The sequence below is a fragment of the Bubalus bubalis genome, chromosome 9, assembly GCF_019923935.1.
Source record: "Bubalus bubalis isolate 160015118507 breed Murrah chromosome 9, NDDB_SH_1, whole genome shotgun sequence".
In the NCBI taxonomy this organism is placed as follows: Eukaryota; Metazoa; Chordata; class Mammalia; order Artiodactyla; family Bovidae; genus Bubalus; species Bubalus bubalis.
Window position 1 is genome coordinate 34,133,039 of NC_059165.1, and position 20,850 is coordinate 34,153,888.

At 36.5% G+C, this 20,850-nt stretch overlaps 1 long non-coding RNA gene across 1 annotated transcript in view; it reads right to left on the reverse strand.

Annotated features, from left to right (window-relative positions):
* The window catches only part of LOC123335010, a 208,036-nt gene extending 192,559 nt beyond the window's left edge, over positions 1-15,477 (reverse strand). Inside the window, exon 1 of the long non-coding RNA XR_006553223.2 lies at positions 15,234-15,477. This is a non-coding gene — a long non-coding RNA (uncharacterized LOC123335010). The remainder of the gene's footprint in view (positions 1-15,233) is intronic.
* Between the last annotated feature and the right edge of the window lie 5,373 nt (positions 15,478-20,850).

Genomic DNA, 20,850 nt, shown 5'->3' on the forward strand with positions numbered 1-20,850 from the left:
TTTTAAAAGAAACTTTTGCTCATAGAAAATATTTATTTCTTCACTATTTCTTTTCTCAGTCCCTACCATGTTTTGTTTTGTTTTTTTTTTTCCCCACTGCCATACTTTAATTTAAATTTGGAGTACCAACTTAGAATTGAGCAAAAGCAATAGATTTCCAAAATCAGAAGGCTGCTGTGAATCACTTTCCGTAAGAGAAGAAAAACAAATGAAATACAGCCAGCATTAGGCTCTGGAATTGAAATTACAAGCACTCTGAGGAATAATTATAGTATGTGGTCCAAGGATCCTGCTGCTTAGGTCCATTAACATTGCAGACCCTGCTGAATTATGAAAATGTTTCCAAGATCTAACATTTTTACAAAAAGATGCTGAAACCAAATCCCTAAAATACTCCCTTGATAAATAAAAAGGTTATATAAAACTCAATATTTATATTGTAGTCTTAAGAAAACTTTAGGATATACAGATATATTTCACATCCTAAAAATGGTGAAATGTCTGGTATTAAAATGAACAGGCAGAGCAACTGAAAACTCCATTAAATAGATCTGATTTTAAATTCCATCACCAACAGAAAATGACTCTGGTACTCCCAAAGTAATAAAGCCAAGAGTTCTTTCTGTGAAGCTCAGGAATGCAGACCTGGGGCAGGTGAAAGTTACAGAAAGGCTGATTTCATCTTCATATAAGGTGGGAGTGATGATGCATCATGAGATAGAGTGCTGCCAGGGGCTATATACAATTAAATAGGGGATAGATAGCTTCTGTTAGACAACCTAGAAAAGGCTTCTGACTAGAGGTTCTCAGTGCTTTTCCCCACATTGAAGATTGTATAATTCTGTGCTTCTGTCACCTTTGTAGTGACCTTGCAGGAATATTTGAGATGCAAACCAAATCTGTTAATATACTTTGAATATCAAGTCCTTATTAAGCATTTTTTTAAAAAACTTGTCATGCTCTTCGTGAATGTATTATGATCACTTACACATGAGCTCTCACATTTGGAGTTTCCTAAGTCTCAAACATGCTTTAGCTCCTTCTCTTTTCCAGCAAATCATCAATATACTATAGGTCATCACTATGAATTACCTTCTACACATTGTTTATTATCCCTCCCCCACTATGGAGATTGTGTTGCTGCTGCTGCTGCTGTGTTAGGTACCCTTTAATGTGTTTCCACAGAACATGCATTGATCCTCTAAAGTGCTACTTTTCACATTGTGTTATACTTGTTTCCCTCACTAAACCACAGGCTTCAATAGGCAGTAGCTGTGATTACAGTTACATATATATGAAAAATTAGTCTTGTGAAAGCACCAGTTCCAGATTATTTTTGTGATAAATTTGAAATATTTTTGATAAAAAGCTGATGATGCAGAAGTTAAGCAAACTTATTTATTGAAAACATCACAGAGCCATGAAAGTATTTTATATTCTGTGAATTTGTTACTTAGAGGGTAAAAAGATTCCTCCACTCTTTTCTAATAGCATATTGAACACCTACTGACCTGGGGGGCTCAACTTTCAGCATCATATCCTTTTGCCTTCTCATATTGCTCACAGGGTTCTCAAGGCAAGAATACTGAAGCAGTTTGCCATTCCCTTCTCCAGTGGACCATGCTTTGTCAGAACTCTCCACAGTGACCCATCCTTCTTGGGTGGCCCTGCATGACATGGCTCATAGTTTTATCCAGTTACACAAGGCTGTGATCCATGTGATCATTCTGATTAGTTTTCTGTGATTGTAGTTTTTACTCTGGAGGCATGGGATTGAAGTTCTTGCTTCTTCTGTCTGCCCTCTGGTGGATGAGGATAAGAGGCTTGTGCAAGCTTCCCGATGGGAGGGGCCAGCTGTGGGGGAAACTAGGGCTCTGGTGGGTAGAGCCATGCTGAGTACATCTTTAATCCAATTTTCTGCTGATGGGTAGGATTGTGCTCCCTCCCTGTAGTTTGGCCTGAGGTGGCCCAGTCTTAGAGTCTGCTGTCTCTGTGGTAGGCTATAGGCTTTGGTAGAGCTAATGATGATCTCCTCATGTACAGATGTGAGAGTTGGACCATAAAGAAGGTTGAGTGCCAAAGAACTGATGCTTTCAAACTGTTGTGCTGGAGAAGACTCTCAAGAGTCCCTTGGATAGCCAGGAGATTAAACTGCTGCTGCTGCTGCTAAGTCACTTCAGTTGTGTCCGACTCTGTGTGACCCCATAGACAGCAGCCCACCAGGCCCCCCGTCCCTGGGATTCTCCAGGCAAGAACACTGGAGTGGGTTGCCATTTCCTTCTCCAATGCATGAAAGTGAAAAGTGAAAGTGAAGTCACTCAGTTGTGTCCGACCCTCAGCGACCCCATGGACTGCAGCCTTCCAGGCTCCTCCATCCATGGGATTTTCCAGGCAAGAGTACTGGAGTGGGGTGCCATTGCCTTCTCTGGAGATTAAACTAGTCAATCCTAAAAGAAACCAACCCTGAATATTCATTGGGAGGACAGATGCTGAAGCTGAAGCTCCAATACTTTGGTCACCTGATGCGAAGAACCGACTCATTAGAAAAGACCCTGATGCTGGGAAAGATTGAAGGCAGGAGGATAAGGGGGAGATAGAGGATGAGATGATCGGATGGCATCACTGACTCAATAGACATGAGTTTCAGCAAACTTCAGGAGATAGTGAAGGATAGGGAAGCCTGGTGTAATACAGTCCATGGGGTTGCAACGAGTCGGACATGACTTAGCGACTCAACAACAACAAAAAGATACAGAATTTTTTCAACATTATTTTACCTCAAACTCATTGTTTTTCATGGAGCATCTTATAGGTTTAGAGTTTCTTCTCTTTTATTTTAGAGAACACTGAACCATTTCATTCACCAGTTACCTAGATAGTACCTGGCATAGAGTAGACATGTAAGAAAACAAATTACTATAGTTATTAAAGTATGAACTAACTGACTTTCAAGTTTCTTGATAAGTATCTCTCTACCTCCCCCAAATTAGTTTTTAGATGAAAGGGACTCTGTGATTATTTTCTGTATTCTGACTTCAGGAATCCTATTTGTGGTATACTTGGTAATTTAGCTTTCATCAGAATAACTCAGGCACTGGGTACATCATATCTACTGATACATGAGGCTGTATATTCCATTATTATTTAGCAATTGATAGCAATTGTTTTGAGAATTATTTTTCATTGAACTTATCGCTAAATGCTCCTAACTTTAGTGCATCGATTGAAGTGCTTCCTTTTCAAACAACCAAAAATGTTTATTCTTTCTTATACAGAACACTTCACCGGCATTCCTTTTAGGTTTCTCCCCTCTGAGCTAAACATCCTAGCTCTCTTATTCCTTCTGCAATGTGGTTTCCAGATCTCCAAGCTGACAGCAATCTTGTTATAAATTTTTAGCTTATTGATTCTGCTATATTCTTCCAAAGTGTACTTCAAGTCAAGGTAAAATAGAATTTTAATATTTTGGAAAGATACCACGGCTCAGCCCTGTGTTCTTTATTTCACTCATATCGTTCCTGCTGTCCAGAATGATTTTTCTTTTTGCCTTCACCTTTTCAAGCATTATTTACCCATTGAGATAAAGCTCAACCCCACTGCATGCCCAACTACTTTAGCTGTAATTTCCTCCTTCCTGTTCTCAGACATATCATTTAAGATTCATAGTCTATTGTCATAATTCAGCTTTCAAATTTCCTGTATTATTCACTGATGTTCCATGTGTATTTTTCTTTATTCACTAAAAAGTTATTAAAAGTGTGACAGCATGCACTTTACTATTTATTTCTCCAGAGCCCGTTGAAAAGTGTTCACATACATGAAAACATCAAAAGTATGCAGGTTGTTTCTTGACCATCCAAGCTTTTCTCTTCACTGGGAGGAAGGGTGGTGTACTGAAAGCCTGAAATGAGATTTCTAGATTCTCCTGCCCAGTTTCCTCATTGGCCCTATAAATAGGAAGCACTGGTAGGAATTTAGAAGGCAGAAGCGAGTCAAAAGTCATTCTGTTTTCAATTCTCCAAGTAGCAGAAAGACAACTACTAGGGAACTGTAGGCCCCCGCATTTTCAGGTACCAGCAACAAAGGTGGAAGCAAACCCATTTCAGAAGCAGTGCTGTGGCTTAGCTGTGCTGAGGCAGGGACAGTTCCCTGCTTTGACGTAACCCCCACTCTTCTCCTTTTCTGCCCATCTATCACTTTTGCAAATGTTTTACTGCATTAAAAACCTCTTTGGGCCTTCCCTGATGGCTTAGAGGGTAAAGCATCTGCCTGCAGTACGGGAGACCTGGGTTCGAACCCTGGGTTGGGAAGATCCCCTGGAGAAGGAAATGGCAGCCCACTCCGGTATTCTTGCCTGGAGAATCCCAGGGATGGAGGAGCCTGGTAGGCTACAGTCCATGGGGTCACAAAGAGTCAGACACAACTGAGCGACTTCACTCCATTTTGAGGGTATACAAATGACCAATAAATATGAAAAGCCATCAGGGAAATACAAAATATAACCATAATGAAATACCAGTTAATAATCACTAGCATAGCCATTCAGCAAATACAGAAATAAAAGGAAAAAATATATATATCAAGTGCTGTTGAGGATGTAGAACAACAGAAATTCTCAAGCACATGTTGTAAATGTAAACTTGGCACAACCTATTCACATACCTATTTTGCCAGCTTCTACTGTGTGACTCAGGAATTTTCCATTTCCAGGTTTATGTTCATTATAAATGTATATAAATGTTAACCAAAATATGTTTAATAGAATGTTCATGGCTTACTATTTGTAACAGCTGAAACCTGGGTATTCAAATCTTCATTAATAGTATTGAGATAAGTTGAGACGTATTCACATAAGGGGTACTATATAGCAATGGTATTGACTCTACAACTGCTCTATGTGCAGCGATATGAATGAATCATAAAATGCTGAGCTGCAGAAGTCATACATCAAAGTGTACATACTGTATTATCCCTCACATAAAATAAAAACAAGCATAAGTATTCTCTGCTGTCAGATGTGAGGATAATTACCTTTGGGGGAAGCAGCAGAGGGTCTACTTGGGTGAAAGTGAAAGGCGCTCAGTCACGTCTGACTCTTTGCGATCGCATGGAATATACAGCCCATGGAATTCTCCAGGTCAGAATAATGGAGTGGGTAGCCTTTCCCTTCTCCAGAGGATCTTCCCAACCCAGGGATCAAACCCAGGTCTCCCACATTGCAGGCAGATTCTTTACCAGATGAGCAGATTCTTTACCATTCTGTACCAGTAGGCTACAAGGGAAGCCTACTTTGGGTACTAGGGGTGATTTCTTTCTTTACCTGGGTTCCTGTGACAGGGATATTGCACAGGTGAAAACTCAATGAACTGTACAAAAAAGTGTATATATTGTACTTCACTACAGTTTTTTTGTTTTTTTGTTTTTTTAAGTTCTTGGTCTGCTTCGAAGTAGGATATACTAGTGACTTTGTCAGTGCATAGCTGGGGTAAGTTTAACCTGGCAAAACTGAAAGCAAATATTCTAAACATTTCTCTTGGATATCAAAATAAACAAAAAAGCACTAATAAAGTGTCCTCAGAACATTTGGACTTCCCTGGTAGCTCAGACAGTAAAGAGTCTGCCTGCAATGCTGGAGACTCAGGTTTGATCCTTGGGTTGGGAAAATCCCTTGGAGAAAGAAATGGCAACCTACTCCAGTATTCTTACCTGGAGAATCCCATGGATAGAAGAGCCTGGAGGGCTACAGTCCACAGGGTCACAAAAAGTTGGACATGACTGAATGACTAATATTTTCACTTTCAGAATACTTACTATAGTTTTAATATTTTTAGTTAACTTTTTTAGAAACCTAGAGTGGTTTCTGTCATTTTATTTATTGATATGTAGCCTTATTTACTTTCCAATTTAGTATATGAATTTCTTGTGTACTTAAAATTAGTAGTTATCATACATAAAATAACTAAAAATTCCAGAATATATATGTTAAATTTTCTGCCAAAATTCATGAAGTGTTTCAAATCACTAAAATAAAATTTAGGTTTTAAAAATATATAGTGAATATCATGGTGTTTTCACATACATTTTAAACACCCCTCTGTCTCTTCCACATATTTAAACATTTTCATTCATTATCATTATTTTCACAAAACTTCTTGAGTCTTTCACAAGAATAAAAATTTTCTGCTTCCAGACAAGAAAAAGGAGAATTTAAAGAAAGATAATTTGTTTTATTCAAATTTCATTATTAAATAAAATTTAGGGACTCAAGACTATTCAATAATTTTTTTTTTTTAATAATCGTTACCATGTTCTTTATGGACCTCCTCATTCGTAGGGACAAAAGTATAGAAACAGCATACAATAAAGCTTTGCAAGGCCATTATAGCAGACAATGACCCTATTAGTCAATTTCTTAGCTTTTGTAGAAAGTGCTCCAGCAGAATGGGAACCATTATCATTTCAAGTGATCAAACCAAAAAAAGAGATCCTACATAAAGTGCAGCATGTGTTGGTCCCTAAATAGTAAAAGGAATCAGAGACATACAGATGAAGGAAGAACATCAGGATCAAACTTTGTACTGGATTTACGCAGCTAAAATTTAAAAATCCAGTCTAATTCATGAGTTTACCAGATAGCAAAAGAGTCACAAATCCCTTGTATATTAAGTTCTTAAAGTTTTACAATTTACTACATTTATTTTTCCATCTGCTTATATTTCTCTTTTAAAATTAACTTATTTAATTGGAGGCTAATTACTTACAAAATTGTAGTGGGTTTTGCCATACATTGACATGAGCCAGCCATGGGTGTACATGTGTTCCCCACCCCATCCCTCAGGGTTGTCCCAGTGCACCGGCTTTGAGTGCCCTGTTTCATGCATCAAACTTGGACTAATGATCTATTTCACATATGGTAATATACACATATTAATGCTATTTTCTCAAATCATCCCACCCTCACCTTCTCCCAGAGTCTAAAATTTATTCTTTATATCTGTGTCTCTTTTGCTGTCTCACATATAGGGTCATTGTTACCATCTTTCTAAATTCCATATATAGTATTAATATACTGTATTGGTGTTTTTCTCTCTGACTTACTTCACTCTGTATAATTTTCCAGTGAGTATGTTGTTCACAGGCATTTCAAGCCTTGTAAAATTTGAAAGTATTTCTACTGCCTTTGTCCATGAAAGACACCTTGCCTCAGCATGAAATTTTGGTACATCATTTTCCTCTCAAATGCTAATAAAATTTAGTGTTATAAAGTAGAATTCTAATGCTGAACTCCTTTGACACTTTTAGTTAATTTTATAATCTTTCTAGAAACTTATAAGATTTCCCCATTTTTCTTTACAATTAAAAAAAAAGAAAGATGTGTCAGTAAGGGTCTTTTTCCATTAATTTTACTTACAATGTATCATACATCTTTCTTGGATTTTGTTTTTAGTTTAAACTTGTGAGTAAATAATTCCTACAAGTTACACAAAACATAAAAGAAGCAACTGGTTCCTTTTCATTTTATTTAGAACATTCAATTAACTATGTAGTCCTATCAATACTTTGCCTTTCCCAACTTAAGAATAATAAACAGATTAGTATAACTTCCTTTCCTCTTATCAGTTCTCAAATGCACTATTGTATCAGCATCTCAAACAATTTTATTGTGTCAATTATCTCTTCAATTCATCATCTACATCAGGGTTTCTCAACCTTGGTAGTATCAACATTTGGGATGATATTTCTTTGTGGTGGGGCTGTACCATTCATTATAAATTACTTAGAAGCACTCCTCCTCCCTACACACTAGATGCCAATACCCACCTGTCAATCCGTGAAAAGTGAAAATATTAATCGCTCTGTTGTATCTGACTCTTTGCAACCCCATGGAGCCTGTAGCCCACCAGGCTCCTCTGTCCATGGTATTCTCCAGGCAAGAACACTGGAGTATTCCTTAATCCGGGGATCTTCCTGACCCAGGATTGTACCCGGTCTCCTGCATTTCAGGCAGATTCCTTACCATCTGAGCCACCAGGGAAGTCCACAGTAACAACCGAATTGTCTCCAGACATTGTCAGTTGTCCCCTGAGGCAAAAATTATCCATTTTGAGAACTGCTGGTCTATATCACTGCTAGAGTGGTCTTTCTAAAATACTCATTAGATTTATGTATTTATTGTTTAAATTATTCCTTTTAACAATTCTTATCTTTTAGATTATTTTGCATAATGCTTGATATTCATTTCGAAAATTAAATCCTTATATCATGCACTTTTGCTTCAACAACAAAGAACTATTTGTCTCTCAAACAATACACTCCATTCTGTTATTGTTACTGTGTTTTTGCTTATGCTTATCTCTCAACATGGATTGTCTTTTCTTCCATATCTTCTGGGGAAAAGTATGACTAATTTATTAAAACAAGTTAAAATATCACATCTATCCAGTTTTTGTTTCACGGATACCTAGTGTTGGATATTGCATGCATGTAGGAAATACTCTCTTCATTACTTTTTGCCCAAAGTCATTTTTACTGTTTGGAACCTCAACAAAACTTGGTCATTTTAGAGAACAATATATAATGAAACCAACATTATTCTAACACTTGTTAATCAGAAAAGCAGAATCCACTACTCTGCAAGGATAGAATTATTTCTACCTAACTTTATCAAATTATATTTGCTCAGAGAGAGACTCATCTGATGCATGTCTGCCCCCTCAATAAAGCCCTCAGGCATAGTTTTTCAATTTGGCATTTTCACTCCCAGAAGAGCTTAGTTTCATCTGCACACTTGAAGATTTCACTGGGCTCTGTCTCTTCTAACTCATTTATAAACCCATTCAACAGTATCAATCCCTAGTGAATGCAGGGGAAAATTCTGTTAAAAAAAAAAAAAAAAAGCACATTATCTGAAAATGTAACTCAGGTCACTAGTATACATATTTGCATTGGACAGATAACACATGCTTTGGGTCAGCACTGCTGAATAGAACTTTCTGTAATGATGGAAAAGTTCTACACTTGCACTATTCAGTATGGTAGCCAAATGTGGCTAGTGAGCAATTGAGATGTGCCTCGTTTGATTAATAAACTGAATTTTAAATTTAATTTTAATTGAAATAGCCATATGCAGCTAAAGTGCACAGATGTAGGCCACGGGATGAAGACTCCAGGAGAAGGGGTGGGGAGAGGAGAGGACCAGGGCTCTGACCACCTTCATGGTATGCCCAGTGAGCCAGAGAAAAAAAGCTACTTGTTTCCTTCTCATGGTGATGTATCTGTGACAGTTGATAAGTTGAAAAAATGTAGGAACCAAGCATTGTAGACACACACTGCCAGGCTGCTAGCAACAGTTAGAAGAACTCAGACATGAAGGTACAGTTCTTTGTTAGTTTCTGCTGTTATCTTAAAAAAAAAAAAAAAAAAAAAAACACTCCTCTTTTCTGGATTTTCATTAAAAAAGGAATTTGAATGATCTGTTTCCGATTAGTCATCACATATCAGATGAGAGTACCAGGAGAAAAAGGTAATTTTTACCACTGTATCCTCCCACCTCTTATCTTTTATTATTGACTCCAGTTGCAGGTATAAAAAATAAGAAAAGTAGGTCTGAGCAACAGTGTACATAATTCAATTCAAAACCATCTCTGTAAAAACAGAACTTTTTTAGTTACTCATGAGAAGTTGAAAAAACAAGGAAAAAAGTTTGATTAAATTCCATTTATTGACGCATTACATAGATTTCCCCTAAAAATATGATTTATTGAGGGTAATCTAGAAAAAATAAAGAGAAAAAGTTAATGTTCGGCAAAGCTTTTCAGAAGAAAATGTTTTTGTAAACACTAAAGGGAAGAGAACAAGAAAGTCCAGTGAGTCCAATGAGATATGTAGCAAGCACTTGACAACGGTCAGTAAGAAAAATAGCATGAGGGTCACGGAGCCAGAGAAGTAACTGGTGACCATAAAAGCCTATGATTTAGCATGACTTAAGATAGCATTTTTCAGCTCTGATAGGGAAGAGAAATAGCTAAAATGGAACTTGAGATAGATGGTTCTTGTAGTTTTACCTAACATGACTGGATGAGGGGAGAATTACAAAAAGAATGTTTCAATGTGCAGAGTCAAAAGAAAGAGCAAAAGGATGAAACAGAAAAGAGAAAATTGCAAAAGCAGAGTACTTTATAAATCAATTATTTCCCACAACATATTTACTCGTTTTAAGAAAACAAACCTGCTAACAGCACTGTGATGTATTCTAATTTATCTCTCTTCTACAGTACAATTTCTCTAGCCATTATTTAAAATTTAATTATGTTCTTAATTAGCCATTTCTGCTCAAGGAGTGATATGCCCATAGAGTGGCAGTAAACAATTATTAATTCACCAAGTTCATATTGAGCACTTTCCATGTTATTACCAGTGCTCCTTGGCTAGAAACATGACTTCCAGCTGGGTGACCATAAAGACTTCAAAGTGGAGGTGGGATAGAAATTGACTTTGATGGATGGATAGGAAATAAGGCAAAATGACTTTTTATGTTCCATCAGTGTTATCCCAGGAAATTGTTGAATAGACCCACCCAACAACTTTTCTTTTTTTGAATTTTCTAAGAGGATACAGCTTTGTTCAACATATTATCAACTATTATTTAGGGACCAGACTCTAAATTTGCATGTTGACTTGGAGACTTGTAGGAAAGTTACTAACTTTGTATCTCACCTCAATAGACATGAGTTTGAGCAAGCTTCAGGAGTTGCTGATGGACAGGGAAGCCTAGCGTGGTACAAAGAGTTGGACATGACTGAGCGACTGAACTGAACTAGCAATCATTCCAATATTTTCCCTTTACTCCCAATACCTAAGTTGTTCCTCAGTGCTCTTCAAATTAGCTTCAGCATCTTGTTGGTTCCTTTATTAATATGTTAGATAAATTTTTAGCATATGCTTATTTTGTACTTTGATTAAGGTCATGCATATAATTTTATAAGAATTACACTTTGATATTAAATAGAGGTTTAAAAAAGAGCAAAAGCAGTCAGGTAGAGGGGATCAAGTGATAAAATACAAAATGGATATATATAGAAAAATGAAGGAAAATCCTTTTTTTCTTCACTAAATTCACTCAGTATCTACTCTGAATAAAATAATAGCTTGATGCAATGACACTGGATGATCTATAGTTATATGAAGCAAATATTCCATCAAAATAACATTACGAGAAGGAAGCTGAACACAGAATAATATATACAGATTATGTATATTACAAAAGAGTCAAAACTAATGTATGATGTTAAAGGAAGTGATTATTCTTGTCGAGTGAGGGGGCAGTAGCTGAAAGGGAGCATAAGAGGACTTGGTGGGGTGCTAGTAATGCTCTGATTACTGGTATGTATATAGTTTATGAAAAATTCATCAAGTTTAAAATAAGTGCACTTTTCTACTAGTCAATTCTACCACAATAAAAATTAGCATACATATCACAAGTGTTTTAAAATGTTCATAATAAAAAAGAAGGAACAGTTTGTCTTTAGATTTTGGATCTGGTGCAATCTTGTCTGTGTCATATTTAGATTTGTCTGTTTCTTCACTACATATATGATGTCTACAAGATCCATAATTTCTTTCTCAAAGAACTGTCAGCATTAATCCACTATTGTATGTAAATATGTCACCTTCCCTGCATGAACTATACCCGAGATGTGGGACCTTAGAATTTTAATTCCTATAAAATGTCACAAGTGAGTCCAAATATATTTGATTAGAAATATAAATGCAGAATCTTTCCAGTTTTCTATGATTTTATCCCAATATTTTACAACTATCTTATCATAAGTGATTTGACAGAAATATGTTTGGAGAGAGAAATTTATCATTTACAAAGTTTGTAACTTACTTTTCAAGGAAAATAATTTATTTACAACTTACACTTATCAGCTGACTTTTATGTACTTAAGTTTTGTATTCATAACAGCCACAGATAAAAATTTGTTTAGGTACAACTTTCTCTTTGCAATGATATTGCTCAATTGATTGATAAAAAGGGAAGTGCAAAAAGCTTCTAGTCTACTACCTGTGTATGAGGAGCCCAGTATGAGTATTAGGTATGTCTTTTAGAGAGAAATGTGGACAACATGGTTGAATAAGGTAAACTACTTAAGTGGAGGGAGGTTAAGTGAAGATAGTTCAAGGATATTTCTGCCTGAGTGCAATTTGGTTGAAACAGCATAAAGAGCAGAATTTGAATTGATGTTCATAGTCACATCAATACTGGAATATGGAAGGCTGTAAATCATAGGCTATTGAGTTTTTGTATTATTTTTACTGCATCAAGAAACTAGGAAAGATTTTTCTTGAGCAAGTAAGTGACATAGTTACAATTTTGTTTCAAATAATTTCATCTGGAAGTATGGTGTAAATTGAAAAGAATAAGAAGTTATCAGCTCATCCCAGGCATAAGGTTGTCCAAAGTAGGAGATAAGGAAGGCTGAAATGCATGCTTCAATAAGTGTGCCATTAGTGAAAATGACAGAACTTGGAAACCAAACCCACATACAGTGAAACATTATATAAAACATGCAGGAAAAAAAAATTCTCTAACTCACCTAGGAATTCTTCCATGAATGTAAATATTAATAACTGATCAATAGTCAATCTCTTCAACAATATTGGCCAAAAGTAACAGTTCAATGATCTATTAATGTCAAATTCAAAATGCAGATTCTTTAAACATTGTGTTTTTTTTTCCCCAAACTTCATAAAACTGAGCTGTTCTGAAAAAGGAATTGTTCAAGTTTTCTTTTTCTTCCCTAAATATGTTACAACTTTTTTTTGATGGTTTTTTTTGATGATTTGCTTTACTCAAGTACTATTTTCTAATGTCAATTAAAGTAGAATGGATACTATTACTCATGTGACAAGGGATTTTTTTTTTAAATACTGATGTATTTTTCCAATTGTTTCAAGTATGCTCTAAGAACTATTAGACAACTAAGCTTCTAGGTCGAATTAAAAATGGCTCAATGTGGGCTATCATTACTCCATTAACTAAAAAGAACACACAGGTTGAAGACACAAGCTTAAAAGAAGTCTGTAGGTGTCAAACAATAGAAAGCCCTGTTCACATTTTAAAATCTTAAAAGGTTGTCTGGAATAAAATGAAAACATGAAGGCAAAATGTCCCACACAGAGCTGGGCTCCTATAGGGGTACTTTTCTTCTTCTTTTTTTTTTTTTTTTCCAGCTAGAGCCCTGATAGGTATATTTCTTAAGTTGTGCTTACAGATGTTTTTATTCACTAACATTTGTATTGCCAGTGTATTAAGCTTTTTAGAGTTATACACACTCAGTGGACTTTTTTTTTTTTTCTTAGCAAACTAAATGTGTCATTTCCAAAGGAATTAATCTTAGTTCACCTGGAAGAGATGGAATGCCTATTTTCTTTAAAATTCCTTACTGCTAGAGGGGAGAACTGAAGATTTAAGGTGGGAAACCATTGTTTTTAGTAATCCCCATAATAGGCCGTAATAAGAGTCTATGAAGTTGAAAACAGAATAATATTACTCTTCTAGCTTTTCTTATTATAACAAGATGTCACTGGTCCCCAACAGTGAGACTCTTCTGAGCTGCCAGGTTTTTGCCTAGACTGAATCACGCTCCCCTAGAGCTCTGTTTTGTAAGCAGAAGCCACTAATAAAAGTGACCTTAATGGTTGATTTGGGTGCTCACCATGCACCTGCATCCTCACCGGGCCAGCCATGAGCAGCAGCAGGTGGGGGTGGGCTCTGCTGTGAGCATTCAGGTGTCATTAACGGATCATTGAGTCAACAGATTATGGCAGCTCCTTTGGAAAACTCCAGCTCCACGTTAACACACCCTGCTCAGGGAGTTAGAGACTTTAACAGCTCACAGTGTGACTTAAAGAAATTCAAGAGGAAAAAGGGATGTGTTTCAGCAAAGTCAAGATAATAGATTATCTAAGAGACTACATACAAATCTTAAATAAACAGAGACAATGGAGGCAAAGGAAAATTAATATAAAGTGCATTCTTGGTGTTATGATCTCCTTAAAACATAAATATCCTTAACAAATAAATGAATAACTAGAACTTTAATGTTTTTCTTCTCGATACTTAAATGATGCAAACATTTTTCTCCCCTTTACTGATATATTGTTTTGTTTTTTAGTCTCTTTCTCAGAGATACTAAACCACATGACTCTTTTTCATTCTTTTGGCCTAAGGCCATTTTATGTATAGGTCTTGTTAATATTTTAATTGTTTCAAAGATATTTTTAAAAATACTTGTTTCAAGAGTTTGTGCTAAGGCCTCTAAGTTAGAATTAACATGAAGAGGTTCATCCATTAAATAAATCAGTCACTTGTGGGCCCTCTTGGTTTACCTGAGTGCAAAGCAGCCATCTTCTACTTTTGTGTACTGAACAGAATTTCCTTCACTAATATCTGAACACTGGTGTGTAAAGGAGAACTAAAATTAGAAAATGTGATTCGAACTTCAGGAAAAGTTTACTAACTTTTCCTAATCATAGAACCTATTCATTTTCCTGTTTAATAATATTATTGAAAACATATGGATACCAAGGAGGGAAGGAAGAGATGGGGTGAATTGGGAGATTGGGGTTGACACATATATACGATTGATACTATGCATAAAATAGATAACAAATGAGAAGCTACTGTTTAGCACAGGGAACTCTACATAATGCTCTGTGGTGAACTAAATGCTAAGGAAATCCAAAAAAAGAGGAGATATATGTATACATAAAGCTGATTCCCTGGTGGCTCAGACTGTAAATAATCTGCCTGCAATGCAGGAGACCCAGGTTTGATCCCTGGGTTGGGAAGATCCCCTGGAGAAGGGAATGGCAACCCACTCCAGTATTCTTGCCTGGAAAATCCCATGGACAGAGGAGCCTGGCGAGCTACAATCCATGGAGTTGCAGAGAGTCAGACATGACTGGCTACTAATACACACATAGCTGATTCACTCTGCTGAACAGTAGAAACTAACACATTTAAAGCAACTACACTTCCATAAAAATTTTAAAAATATAAATTATTGATTTTAAAATAGTAACCATTAGTAGTAGCCTGAGGCTGAGTGACACTGTACTCAGTCTTTTACCATAGTATTATTTTACCATATTATTTTTATATCTGAAATAACTATACATATATGGCACTTCCCCCATGTTATAAATAAGTGAGAGAAGGATCTGACCCAGTCTCATACTCCTAAGAAGTTCCAGAGCAAGTGATTCCCAGCCAAGTTATCACATTGGAGTTTATGATTCTGAAGTAGGATTTACAGCACAAAAGTTTAGCTGTGTTCTACTCTCCTCATCCAGAGAAGGCAATGGCACCCCACTCCAGTACTCTTGCCTGGAAAATCCCATGGCCGGAGGAGCCTGATACCCTGCAGTCGATGGGGTCGCTAAGAGTCGGACACGACTGAGCAACTTCACCTTCACTTTTCACTTTCCTGCATTGGAGAAGGAAATGGCAACCCACTCCAGTGTTCTTGCCTGGAGAATCCCAGGGACGGGGGAGTCTGGTGGGCTGTCATCTATAGGTTCGCAGAGTCAGACACGACTAAAGCAACTTAGCAGCAGCAGCAGCAGCAGCAGCAGCAACTCTCCTCATCACTGCTTTAAAGCAGTGGTTCTCCACTGCTAAGCCAGCATCAGAATCACCTGGAGGACATGTTAAAACACAGACTGCTAGGTCCCATCCTGAGTGTTTCTGACTCAGTAAACTTGTGGTAGTACTGAAGAATGTGCATTTTAAAAAGCTCCCAGGTGATGCTAATACCACACAGTGGGAATAACTGCTTTCAAGCCAAATGAAAGGTAAAGTGAATAGTACTGAATCTTCCTGCCACCTGTTCAGATCAATCAAAATATACCCTTTCTTGCAGCACTGTTTCATTATCTTGTCTCTTACTGTAAAAGGATGCTGATATTCCTTAGGGATAAAAAATAGAGGCACCTATGATTTAAGCAATTCCTTTAAATGTTTTATGAAAAGCTTTTCAAAACTTTACCATAGACTACATGGGGAGGAATATGAGGGCTGAGAATGAGGAAGTATGTGTTTCATTTTGCTAGGCAATGGGTTTTGTTATTGCTGTTTTTCACTTTCCTTCTTTTAGAATAAAGGAAATAATATATCCTGATAAGTAGTATTTCAACTTAAATGTGTCAGAAAATAAAGGTTTTTTTTTTCACTTTTACAAATATGAAATTGAATTCTTAGGACATGTGTTTATTTATGTATAGATTTTATGTACAAATCAAAACTCAATCTATAGAACATGACTATTTCTAAAACAACTTATCATTAAACACGAATCTATATATCACTTTGAAGGGAATAGCAGTCTTGTGAGAAAGCACTGTATGAAAAATGCAAGCTTGCTATATAACAGTAGAAACATTATTAAGAAGACTATTTTGCCATGAATTGGAAGAAGCTTTTGGAATACTAGCCATTAAATTTCATACGTCATTGTTAATTTTTAATCTTCTAATAATATTTGATTTGATGGCATCGTTGACTCAATAGACATAAATTTGAACAAACATCAGAAGATAGTGAAGGGCAGGGAAGCCTGAATGCTACAGTCCATGGTGTTGCAAAGAGCTGGACATGGCTTAGCAATTGAACAATAACAAATAATCCTTTTAGAGATATTTCACTGTAAATTTGTCAAGGAGAACAGCATTTAATTGTTCTCTATAGAATGGTTAAAGAGAAGGGAATACCAGACCACCTGACCTGCCTCTTAAGAAACCTGTATGCAGGTCAGGAAGCAACAGTTAGAACTGGACAAGGAACAACAGACTGGTTCCAAATAGGAAAAGGAGTATGTCAAAACTGTATATTGTCACCCTGCTTATTTAACTTATATGCAGTGTACATCATGAAAAACTCTGGGCTGGAAGAAGCACAAGCTGGAATCAAGCTTGCCAGGAGAAATATCAATAACCTCAGATATGCTGCTGCTGCTGCTGCTGCTAAGTCGCATCAGTCGTGTCTGACTCTGTGCGACCCCAGAGATGGAAGACCACCAGGCTCCTCTGTCCCTGGGATTCTCCAGGCAAGAACACTGGAGTGGGCTGCCATTTCCTTCTCCAAAGCATGAAAGTGAAAAGTGAAAGTGAAGTCGTGTCCGACTCTTCGCGACCCCATAACTGCACCCTACCAGGCTCCTCCGTCCATGGGATTTCCCAGGCAAGAGTAATGGAGTGGGGTGCCATTGCTTCTCCGAGATATGCAGATGACACCAACCTTATAGCAGAAAGTGAAGAAGAACTAAAGAGCCTCTGGATGAAAGTGAAAGAGGAGAGTGAAAAAAGATAGCTTAAAACTCAACATCCAGAAAACTAAAATCATGGTGTCTGGTCCCATCACTTCATGGCAAATAGATGAGGAAACAGTGGAAACAGTGAGAGACTTTATTTTGGGGGGCTCCAAGATCACTGCAGATGGTGACTATATCTTTGAAATTAAAAGACACTTGCTCCTTGGAAGAAAAGTTATCACCAACTAAGACAGCATATTAAAAAGCAGAGACATTACTTTGCCAACAAATTTCCATTTAGTCAAAGCTACGGTTTTTCCAGCAGTCATGAAGGGATGTGAGAGTTGGACTATTAAGAAACCTTAGTGCGAAAGAATTAATGCTTTTGAACTGTGGTGTTGCAGAAGACTCTTGAGAGTCTCTTGGACAGCAAGGAGATCCAACCAGTCCATCCTAAAGAAAATCAGTCCTGGATGTTCATTGGAAGGACTGATGCTGAAGCTGAAACTCCAATACTTGGCCACCTAATGTGAAGAACTGACTCATTTGAAAAGACACGGATGCTGGGAAAGATTGAAGGCGGGAGGAGAAGGGAGGATAATGACAGAAGATGAAATGGCTGGATGGCATCATTGACTCAATGGACATAAGTTTGAGTAAGCTCTGATATTTGATGATGGACAGGGAGGCCTGGCATGCTGCAATCCATGGGGTCACAAAGAGTGGACATGATTGAGCGACTGAACTTAACTGAACTGATAGAATGGTTACTGACTTTTATTTAACATAAAAACTGAAAAGTTAATATGCTTTTTGGTATATGTAATACTATATACTATATGATGATAGTTTATTTTACAGATGATTCTTCCTTGCAACATAAACAGCAATAAGTGTTGTTTCAATGTTCAGAATCAAACTCTTCACCCCTATATACTTTTGCAATGAGTGCTCTACAGTATATATCAGTATTACAGCCTTTATTCGAAAGGTTATCTATAAAGTAAATTAATGCTTGAATTTTCTTTTATTATAGCATTACTTTCAAAAAATGAAAAATTAAGTTTTAAAGCATATTAATTTTCCCAATTTTATTTCTATTCATTAAGAATTTAGTAGTTTGAATTTTTATCTTCAAATTACTTTCATGAAATAAGTGGTTTTATGAATTTGAAGTAATATCATCCAGTGGGAAAACAAATTATATTTTCCTTTTTTTCCTTGTTCTTATTTTTAAAATGATCACTTAAATATTATGCAACCAATTCTTTTATCTTTGAAGTGCTGATTTAATATTACAAAGAAATTATGGCATTCTTTTTTTTATTACTATGATTTCTTCATTTCTCTTTCAAGCCACTGAAAAACCATGCATATAAAGTAGGAATCCATCTATTTTTGAACTGTTCTGATTTTGTTTTGACTTGCTATTGCATATCTTTCCTGCCTACCCCCTCACCTCCAGCTATGTCATTTGAGATTAAAATTTTCCTTTTTGCATTTTAATAGGCAAAGACCTTACCATTTTATGTGTTGTCTGGGGCCATACTACTTTATGTTCATAGGACTATTAAGCACCATAAACCTCAAGTATTCAGTTTATCATGATATCTTATATGTGTAGTAATTATGCTGGCTATAGTTTAGATTATACTTTTAATTGCATCTATTGCTCTAGAGTTGATATTAGCAAAACTGTTTAATGGAATGGTATAAAATCTGTTACAAGATTAATTACAGAAAACATTGCAATTTCTAGAAGGATGTTATAGAGTCTAATCTTCAATGAATTGTGACTACAGAAAGTGATTTTAAAATCATTGTTCTCACCTTTCCCTCTAACCATGACTATCCACAGGGGCAAAGTTAGTGGTTATTTTTTTTAAAAAAACAGGTGGAAAAGTGAAAAAGTGCAAAAGTTGGAAAACAATCTTGACAACACGTTTTACAGGAAAGGAATTTTCATTATTAGTGGCGACCTAAGGCTATGAAGTTCAAGAGCTGCCTGTGTTGATTACCTATCCCTAGTGAACTATATAAAGGATGTGAAATCCAAAGGGCATGATCTGTGGAGTACATTTCAGGTATGTCTGCAATTATTATCAATAGATGATAGGAGAAAGTAGAGTTCCTGGGTAGAATGCACCATTTTTTTCTGGACTTAGTAAAAGAAGGATCTGTAGGAATTTTAGGCAGAAACAAAGGGATTTCAATAGGGGTAACAAGGAATGGAAACAGGTAAAAGTTATACCTTTCCAGGATGCCAAGTGAACAGGAAACACTTCTGTGTTTCAACATACAAATAAATATGGGTTATTCCAAGATTCATAGTAACACTGCATAAACAGAAAACTGTATTCCCATAGCCAATTTAATGGTGAGATCGGATACTTTGAATCAACAAAAGTAACATCATACACAAAAATTAATTCAAAGTGGATCACATACCTAAATATGAGAACAAAAAATGTAAAACTCTTAAAAGAAAATATCAGAGAAAATCTTTGTGATCTTTTGCTAGGCAAAGTCTTCTTGGATATGACATAAAAAGCATAAGTGATAGGAAAAAAAAAGATAAACTGAATGGCATCCAATGTAAAACTTATATACTTCATAGGATTTTATCAAAGTTAAAAGATAACCTACAGAATGGAATAAATTTGCAAATCATATGTCCAACAAAAGACTTTGTAACTAGAATATATTAAGGACATGTACAACTCAGTAATAAGACAAATAGCTAATTAATATGCTAAGATTTATATAGACATCCTTTTTAAAAGAAGACACAAGAAGGCCAATAAGCACATGAAACAGGATCATCATCATTAACCATCAGTTCAGTTCAGTTCAGTCGTTCAGTCCTCTCTGACTCTTTGTGATCCCATGAATCGCAGCACTCTGAGCCTCCCTGTCCATTACCATCTCCCGGAGTTCACTCAAACTCACGTCCATAAAGTCGGTGATGCCATCCAGCCATCTCATCCTCTGTTGTCCCCTTTTCCTCCTGCCCCCAATCCCTCCCAGCATCAGAGTCTTTTCCAATGAGTCAACTCTTCACATGAGGAGGCCAAAGTACTGGAGTTCCAGCTTTAGCATCATTCCTTCCAAAGAACACCCAGGGCTGATCTCCTTTAGAATGGACTGGTTGGATCTCCTTGCAGTCCAAGGGACTCTCAAGAGTCTTCTCCAACACCACAGTTCAAAAGCATCAATTCATCGGCGCTCAGGTTTCTTCACATTCCAACTCTCACATCCATACATGACCACAGGAAAAACCATAGCCTTGACTAGATGGACATTTTTTGGCAAAGTAGTGTCTTTGCTTTTCAATATGCTATCTAGGTTGGTCATAACTTTTCTTCCAAGGAGTAAGCATCTTTTAATTTCATGGCTGCAATCACCAACTGCAGTGATTTTGGAGCCCAAAAAAATAAAATCTGACACTGTTTCCACTGTTTCCCCATCTATTTTCCATGAAGTGATGGGACCAGATGCCATGACCTTAGTTTTCTGAATGTTGAGCTTTAAGCCA